Source organism: Amblyomma mixtum, chromosome 3 (assembly GCF_055824585.1).
Source record: "Amblyomma mixtum isolate Tamu chromosome 3, ASM5582458v1, whole genome shotgun sequence".
In the NCBI taxonomy this organism is placed as follows: Eukaryota; Metazoa; Arthropoda; class Arachnida; order Ixodida; family Ixodidae; genus Amblyomma; species Amblyomma mixtum.
Genome location: NC_143014.1, coordinates 40,046,091 through 40,053,232, shown reverse-complemented (window position 1 = coordinate 40,053,232; position 7,142 = coordinate 40,046,091). Strand labels below are relative to the sequence as shown.

Below are 7,142 nucleotides of genomic sequence, written 5' to 3'. Positions count from 1 at the left end.
TGCGTCAGTTTTCATCGCTATCACTGCGGCGTTTGGCGGGTGGGACCGCCGCTGCGTCGCTGTACCTTTGGATAGCAGCCCCCCAGCGATAAAGCGCTTCTTTCTCTTGAGATCGCTTTGATGCGAGCAACCGTTACGACACGCCTTTCGACGATACAAAGTCTGCGGGTGCGGCCCCAGCGGCCTGGTCAGGTTCTTGGTACACTAGAGAATCGTCGCAAGATTTCGATGGCCACCCCTCCTCCGCTCACGGCGTATAAAGAGCCTAACCTGTCGCCAACGCGGAATCCTCCTTTTTGCACTGCAGTCCGTCGCTTACGTTTGACGATGAGGCCTTAATTAGGGGCAACGCGCCGTGAACTCGAGGATAATCAGTGTAGTTGACCTAATGAAAGAAGGCAGACATGCAGCTGCAGTTCGTTTGTTCGCAGAAACTTTGAGGCTGTCGCAAGAGGGTGGAAATTCTACCCCTTGGACGAGCTTCTGAACACGGGTAGAATATTCGGCCTCAACAAACGGCTGGCATTCATGGCGATAAGAGGAGCTGGCACAGTGAGCAACTGCGGATTTGCTCTTTTTTTTTTTTTTTGCCCGCTCTTCCTGGGATTTTGTGGATTCGACGCGCACGCTTCCTATTATTGCTTCATATAGCGTCTGTGCGGGGGTTCGGGTTGAGCAATTATTCCAACCTATTCGGCTTTCGCGCCGGAACTTAATTTGGTGCTTCTGACGTTATTGTCTCGGTTCATTCGCTGAAACTCAAGAAATCCAGTGGCGCAACGCACGGTTCACAGGGGCAGATTCTATTCATAGAGGGACTACCGCAATTTATAAAATACCTTCACTAGCTTTTGCCGAGCTCGAGATCAAGAGTTGTTTCTTACCTGCGGTGTATGCTGGCATTTTTTTTTCTCCTGGGCTATTTATTCTCGTGCCGCCAAAGCCAGCTTATTCGGTCCCTAATTTATGCTGCTTACAAACACTCGAACTTTCTCCTCCTTCGACCCGATCGCATTGTGTTGAAGTGCGGTGTCTCAATTAAGGTTTTGAATTTCAATCCGGCAGTAAGAGTAAGCGTTTCCACATCTTTCTGGGCCATTCTTCTCCGCGTTTCATGCAAAGAATCCCCCTTCATTTTTTTTTTAGTGGCCTAAAAGCGCTCACAAAACGACATAACTTGAAATTATTACCTCCTCCCCCCCTCCCCAGAAAAAAAAAAGGCCACAAACGGAGAAATAAAAGGTGGCAACTGATCCGCCCTTTGTTATCAGGGCGCAGTTTCTACGCAGCGGAAGATGGGGATTCTGTCGCTGGAGAGAGAGAGAGAGAGAGAGAGAAAAGGACGGAAAGGCAGGGAGGTTAACCAGGCGATGCCCAGTTGGCTACCCTACACTTGGGGAGGGGAACAAAGGGGAAAAAAGGAAAAAGAGCTGGAGAATTCTGCGAAAGGTGCGAGCTGCCACCGTGTTTTTTTTTTTTTTTCCCTCTCTGTTCCTTAGGAAAGAACCAGCGCCTTACCGGAGTGGAATGTAGCCCGCACCACCAGAAATAGTTCGAGGCGCCCAATCTATAGGAAACTACGCAGGTGTTTGCGGCCGCTAGTGGATGAACAGAGCGTCCATTCAAGGTGCGCTCATAAGTACCGATTGGCTTCTCGCTGGGAGCGATATTCGTGCTTTTCCCCTGCCTTCCCTCCTTGTCAGCGACGGCGTTCATTCAGGCTCGGAATCGGTTCTCGAGCGCCCAGAACATGTGTTGGTTTATACATTACTCCCGTCGCCAACTAACCCCTGTGCTCGTGCGTGCTTGTGCTTCTGCGTGTTTGTTCTGCATCCTGCAGGCTCCTGCTAAATCAATCTTGTTGGGGCTATCCAGACCGCTGATTGCATAATGGCCTTGCCTCTGTGCTAACGCGATCAACAAAATCCCGAGCGAAGCTCGGTGGTCCTGTCTGGGTCTGGTCATGCGTACACGGTCATTTTCGTTATCGTATCCTTCGCTAACATCAGTGACCTTAACTGGCCCCAACCTACACCTATCACGCGTATTACCGCGTTGGCGCGAGTGCGAGCGCTCCAGAATAATTGTCGAGCAACGGCTTTCCCTTCCACTGCCTCATCTTCACATACACACACACACAAAAAAAAAGCCCGTACACAATCTTTTCCGGCAATACTATATGGACTTGCATGAGCTAAAGACCACATGCATATATAGTCCAAATAGGGCTTTCTACGAACCATTAAACATGGAAGCACGTCTAGTTGCCTATGTTCAACCTATAAAGGCTCCCATCGTGGGCGAGTGCATGCCACGAGGTAAGAAAACCCCCGCGTGGTACCAAAGAACGCCCTTTTTTAATGGATATTTATTATACAGATGCTTTTCCCGGCGTATTTTTTTTTTCTCTTTCGCTCCTTCTTCAAAACAGGCTCTCTTTTAACTTGGCGGCCTTCGATCCGGCCTTTAGTCTGTTCTGTGATGGAGGCAAGGTGCCTCTAAAGAGAGGCACCCCGTTTTAGTTTTGCGGAGGACGGAGTTTTCTTCTTTTATTTCACCTAAAACATGAGGTTCTGCCCAAAAGCAGGTGGCTCTGTCCTCGCGCGAGTGCAGAAAGCAAAGCTGGAGCTTATTTGTCGCTTGCAAATAATCCGAGCGCCCGCCCCCACCGGATAGGAAGTCCAGCAAGTTGTGCGGGTGCATTAGTGCGCTAAAACAAAGCGTCAACCGCATGTTCTTCCGCCTCTTCGTCTGCTCATCTGTGGGTAGACAGGTGAAATAAATACGGAAAGTCTGGTTGGCGGGTGTAAAAAACAAAAAACAAATGGCTCGACCGGTGGCGGGGGTACTCAAGCAGAGGACTCCGGTTACGTGTTTTGCGCGCAGTTCACTCTAATAGAGACCTCTGTCAATGAATACGGACCGCTCTCTCTGTCTCTTTCTCTATTTTTAAGTACTGTCAATGTCTAGGCACCCTGACCCAGTTCAGCCTTCTTATTCGCATAAAAATAAAACTGGGGAAGTAGAGGAGGAGAGGGATGTCTGCTTTCTTCTGCTGAGTGGCGCGTCCTTGATCCAGCGCGTGTGCCCTTGTTTATCCGGTGTGTGAAACCCTTTTCTTCTTATCTGTTTCTCCACTTTCCGCCCCCACTGGCTGAATTACGCACTAGGCAAGCAAACTATATTTGGGCCTCGAGCAACTGAATACCATTCGATAAGCTGTTTGGAGGTTGAACTTGAAAGCTGAAATTTGAAAGCTCTTACTCAGGCATTCTTTAGTATTTCCGTGAACAGTAATAGTTTGCGTTAGCCAGAGCGGTTGAATCAGTGGCTGTTATGACGGTAATATATGAGGTGTAAACATCGTGGAAGCTGCAGCGGGCCGTAATTATTGTACCATAGTGCTCTGGTCTCGTCTCGCGTAGTAGACACAAAGGGATAAGGACACGTGTCGTGTGCGGCGATAGCTGACGAAAGAACGTGGAAAAACGAACAAAACGCATAGCGGCAATAGGGTGCTTTAGAATAGGGGCACCCTATCCGTTAGTCGGATAGCAGAATAACGGGGCGCCAGTGCTTATGCGCAGAACCTGAGGGGTGTTATTGCCCGCTATTCACCCATTCCCCTAATCAATAGGGTCCATCTGTTTTAAAACTCGCTAATATGACCCACCAGCGGTATAGTATAGCTCGGGAGCGGTAGGAGAAGGGCACAGAAGTTCGTTTTGCATATTTCGCTATGGCTTTAGACATATTTTTGCGATTCAAAATCGAGTACAGTTAATAACCAAACTGGTCATCCTGTTATTACAAACCTGAAGGCTATGTTTTAACCGCCAGTGAATATTTTGCCTTATTACTGAACTGGAAATATTTTCCCATTTCTGTATGGGCTGCAAAAAAATGTCGTTAAATTCCATCGGCGTCATTCGGGCTGTCGTCTGACGACTGTCTATTATGCGTTCACAGGGCGATTTTAGGAATTGCGACTTCACGATTCCAACGCGCGGGAGAGCTGTCTGCTATATCTACCATGATGCCTTCAACCTCGTTTGCAGTTCACACGAGCAGCAGCGACGGTGGTGATCGGACGCCCCCTTATCTGCTTTGTTTTCGCCTTACAGGTGGGTTACCCCTGACTGCCTGCTGCCATAGTGCGCTGCCTTGTTCTGACCTGAAGGCGGACATTCCAGTGTGCCTTCCGACGCTCAGCTTCCGTGAATTACTTACATCTGCAGATTTCAACGACGAACCCTGCTGCACTCGACTCAAGACAGCACTAAGTGTGACGTCACAGACTTTTGCGCCACCGCGCTTCTACCGGCCGAGCTGTAAACGGGTCACACGAGCAGCAGCGACGGTGGTGATCGGACGCCCCCTTATCTGCTTTGTTTTCGCCTTACAGGTGGGTTACCCCTGACTGCCTGCTGCCATAGTGCGCTGCCTTGTTCTGACCTGAAGGCGGACATTCCAGTGTGCCTTCCGACGCTCAGCTTCCGTGAATTACTTACATCTGCAGATTTCAACGACGAACCCTGCTGCACTCGACTCAAGACAGCACTAAGTGTGACGTCACAGACTTTTGCGCCACCGCGCTTCTACCGGCCGAGCTGTAAACGGGTCACACGAGCAGCAGCGACGGTGGTGATCGGACGCCCCCTTATCTGCTTTGTTTTCGCCTTACAGGTTGGTAAAAAACCTACTTTTCTACTTGCCATTTTTTCTTTCACCACCGCTGCTGCTGCCGTGTTGCTCGCTGCTGCCTTGTTGCTCGTTGCTGCCTTTGTTTTCTACCGTGCTCTCAGTTGTAGTGTTAGGAGAAAGATTTTCCGAATTTAAACCTGTATGTTGCACAAGCTATACCAAGGCTAACATGCCGGGGACATGCCCTTCCTGCGAAGAATGTCTGCCAAATGACGGACTCGCCATCAAGTGCGCCGAATGTGAGTACACCTACCATCTCGGCAATTGCTCTGGTGTCTCTGCGTCAACATATAAGGGAAAAGGCGAGAAAGGTCGCAAAGCGTGGCGATGTCCAGAATGTCGCAAAACAAACGCAGGAAGCTCTGACACACCCAGTACGCAACCTGACCTTGCTAGCTGTTTAGCCGGCATATGTCAAAAACTTGATGCTCTTGCTGGCCTGCCTGACCAAGTCGATGAAGTGAAGAAGTCCATTGAACTAATGTCAAAAAAATACGATGATATACTTGAACAACAGGTAAAACATGAGAAAGAGATCTGTACCTTAAAGAAACGCGTTAGTGCACTTGAGACCAGAGTCGACGCTGATGATGTTGAGTCATTGAAAATGACTGTGAACGACCTTGAGTGGCGAAACAGAAAGCTGAACCTTGAGGTGCACGGCATACCGGTGACAAATGATGAGAATCTGATGGAAAAGGTAAATAACGTAGCAAAATCTGTGGATTTGTCAGAGCTTACATTGAATGACGTCGATGTTGTGCACAGACTTCCTTCAAAGCCAGGAAAGGTGCCCGGGATCATTGTGCGGTTTTCAAAGCTCTCAACTCGTGACATGTGGTTTCAGAAGCGTACAGCTTTAAGAGATGCTCACTCGGATGTATCAGTCAGCGAAAACATGACGCGCCAAAGCCGTGAGCTGTTGCGCTTAGCAAAGGCATGGGCAGGTGAAAATGATTACCAGTACGCTTGGCACCGGAATGGGAAAGTGTTCGTTAGAAGGAAACAACGCGATCCAGCGATTGTCATTCATTGTCCAGCAGATTTGGACCAGTTGTAAAGCCAGTAATGTGCGGCAATATGCGGCACTCTTTTTCCGATGGCTCTTTCTACTGATCTAGTTAATCTTTCTGACCTCAATAGTTTCATTAAGCCTGATAATCCTCATTGTTGCTCTTGTATTCATGTTAATCTCAGATCTGGTCGAAATAAGCAAGAAGAACTTGACTGTTTTTTCAGAGAAGTGGAAACTCGTTTCAATGTTGTTATGTTTTCTGAAACGTGGTTTACTTGTGAAGGTGACGTCTGTGTGATTCCGACGTACAAATGTTTCTATATGAACCGATCCATAAGAAGGGGAGGTGGTGTTTCAATGTTAGTTTCGAATATTATGGAATCAGAAATGGTGCCTGAATTTTGTTGTATTACGCCCCATTACGAAGTCCTGGCAGTCAAGTCTGGCACAAGGATATTTTGTGTCTGCTATCGTCCACCGGGTAGCAGTTCTGCTGAGCTCTTTTTATTTCTTGATTCATTCCTAGAATTTGTTAACATGAACCAATATCAGTTAATTTTAGGTGGCGATTTTAACATTGACATGCTGGCCAACAATAACACAACAATCGAGTTCAATACTTTACTTAACGTCCACTCCTGTGAAAATGTCATCATGTCACCTACACGGATTACGACAGAATCAGAAACACTTTTAGATCTTTTCATAACAAACTCCAAAACAGAAAGCTTGAAGTCAGGCACCATTGCTTATGCTCTGAGTGATCACATGCCAATATTCATATCTGTCAATCTTGCTCCGATTTCTCAACGACAACCCGACCAAATGTCATTTTATCGAGTTATAAATCATCACACGTTATGCGAGTTCAAGGAACGTTTATCTATTGTTAACTGGGAACATGTTTTTGAGGAAAGCGACCCTGATGAAGCATACGAAAAATTTTTAGAGATTGTTACTGACATTTATAATGCTTCCTTTCCACTTAAGAAATTCTCCCAGTCAAAGAAAAGTAAGAAACCATGGGTCGACAAAGACATGTTGCAGTTGATAAGAAAACGCGATAAACTTTACAGAGTGTTTTTACAAAGTAGATGTCCTGAAGCACTGAAAACATTAAAAAAATTTAGGAACTTCGTTACAAAGCAACTTCGCGTCGCTAAAAAGCAATATATTTATAACCGATTTAATTCAACTGGTAGACAATCTGAAGAAGTTTGGAAGGTTTTAAAATCTATCTTCAGTAATTCTTCCGAACTGACCACAAAAATTAATCATGAAGGCATTGAATTAAAAGGTTCTGATCTAGCAGATGCCTCTAATGACTACTTTCTTTCCTTTGCTGACACATCAAGCGGCGACGTAAATCTTTCCTATATGAGTGCCAGAAATAGTGAAACAATATTTTTAACACCGGTTACAG

General features: G+C 46.8%; 1 long non-coding RNA gene across 1 annotated transcript; it reads left to right on the top strand.

The window, feature by feature from the left end:
• The first annotated feature begins 4,081 nt into the window (after positions 1-4,081).
• Positions 4,082-5,231, top strand: LOC149349818 (uncharacterized). Its single transcript, XR_016289420.1, has 3 exons — positions 4,082-4,124; positions 4,239-4,405; positions 4,520-5,231. It is a non-coding gene; the product is annotated as an uncharacterized LOC149349818 (long non-coding RNA).
• Positions 5,232-7,142: the final 1,911 nt, after the last annotated feature.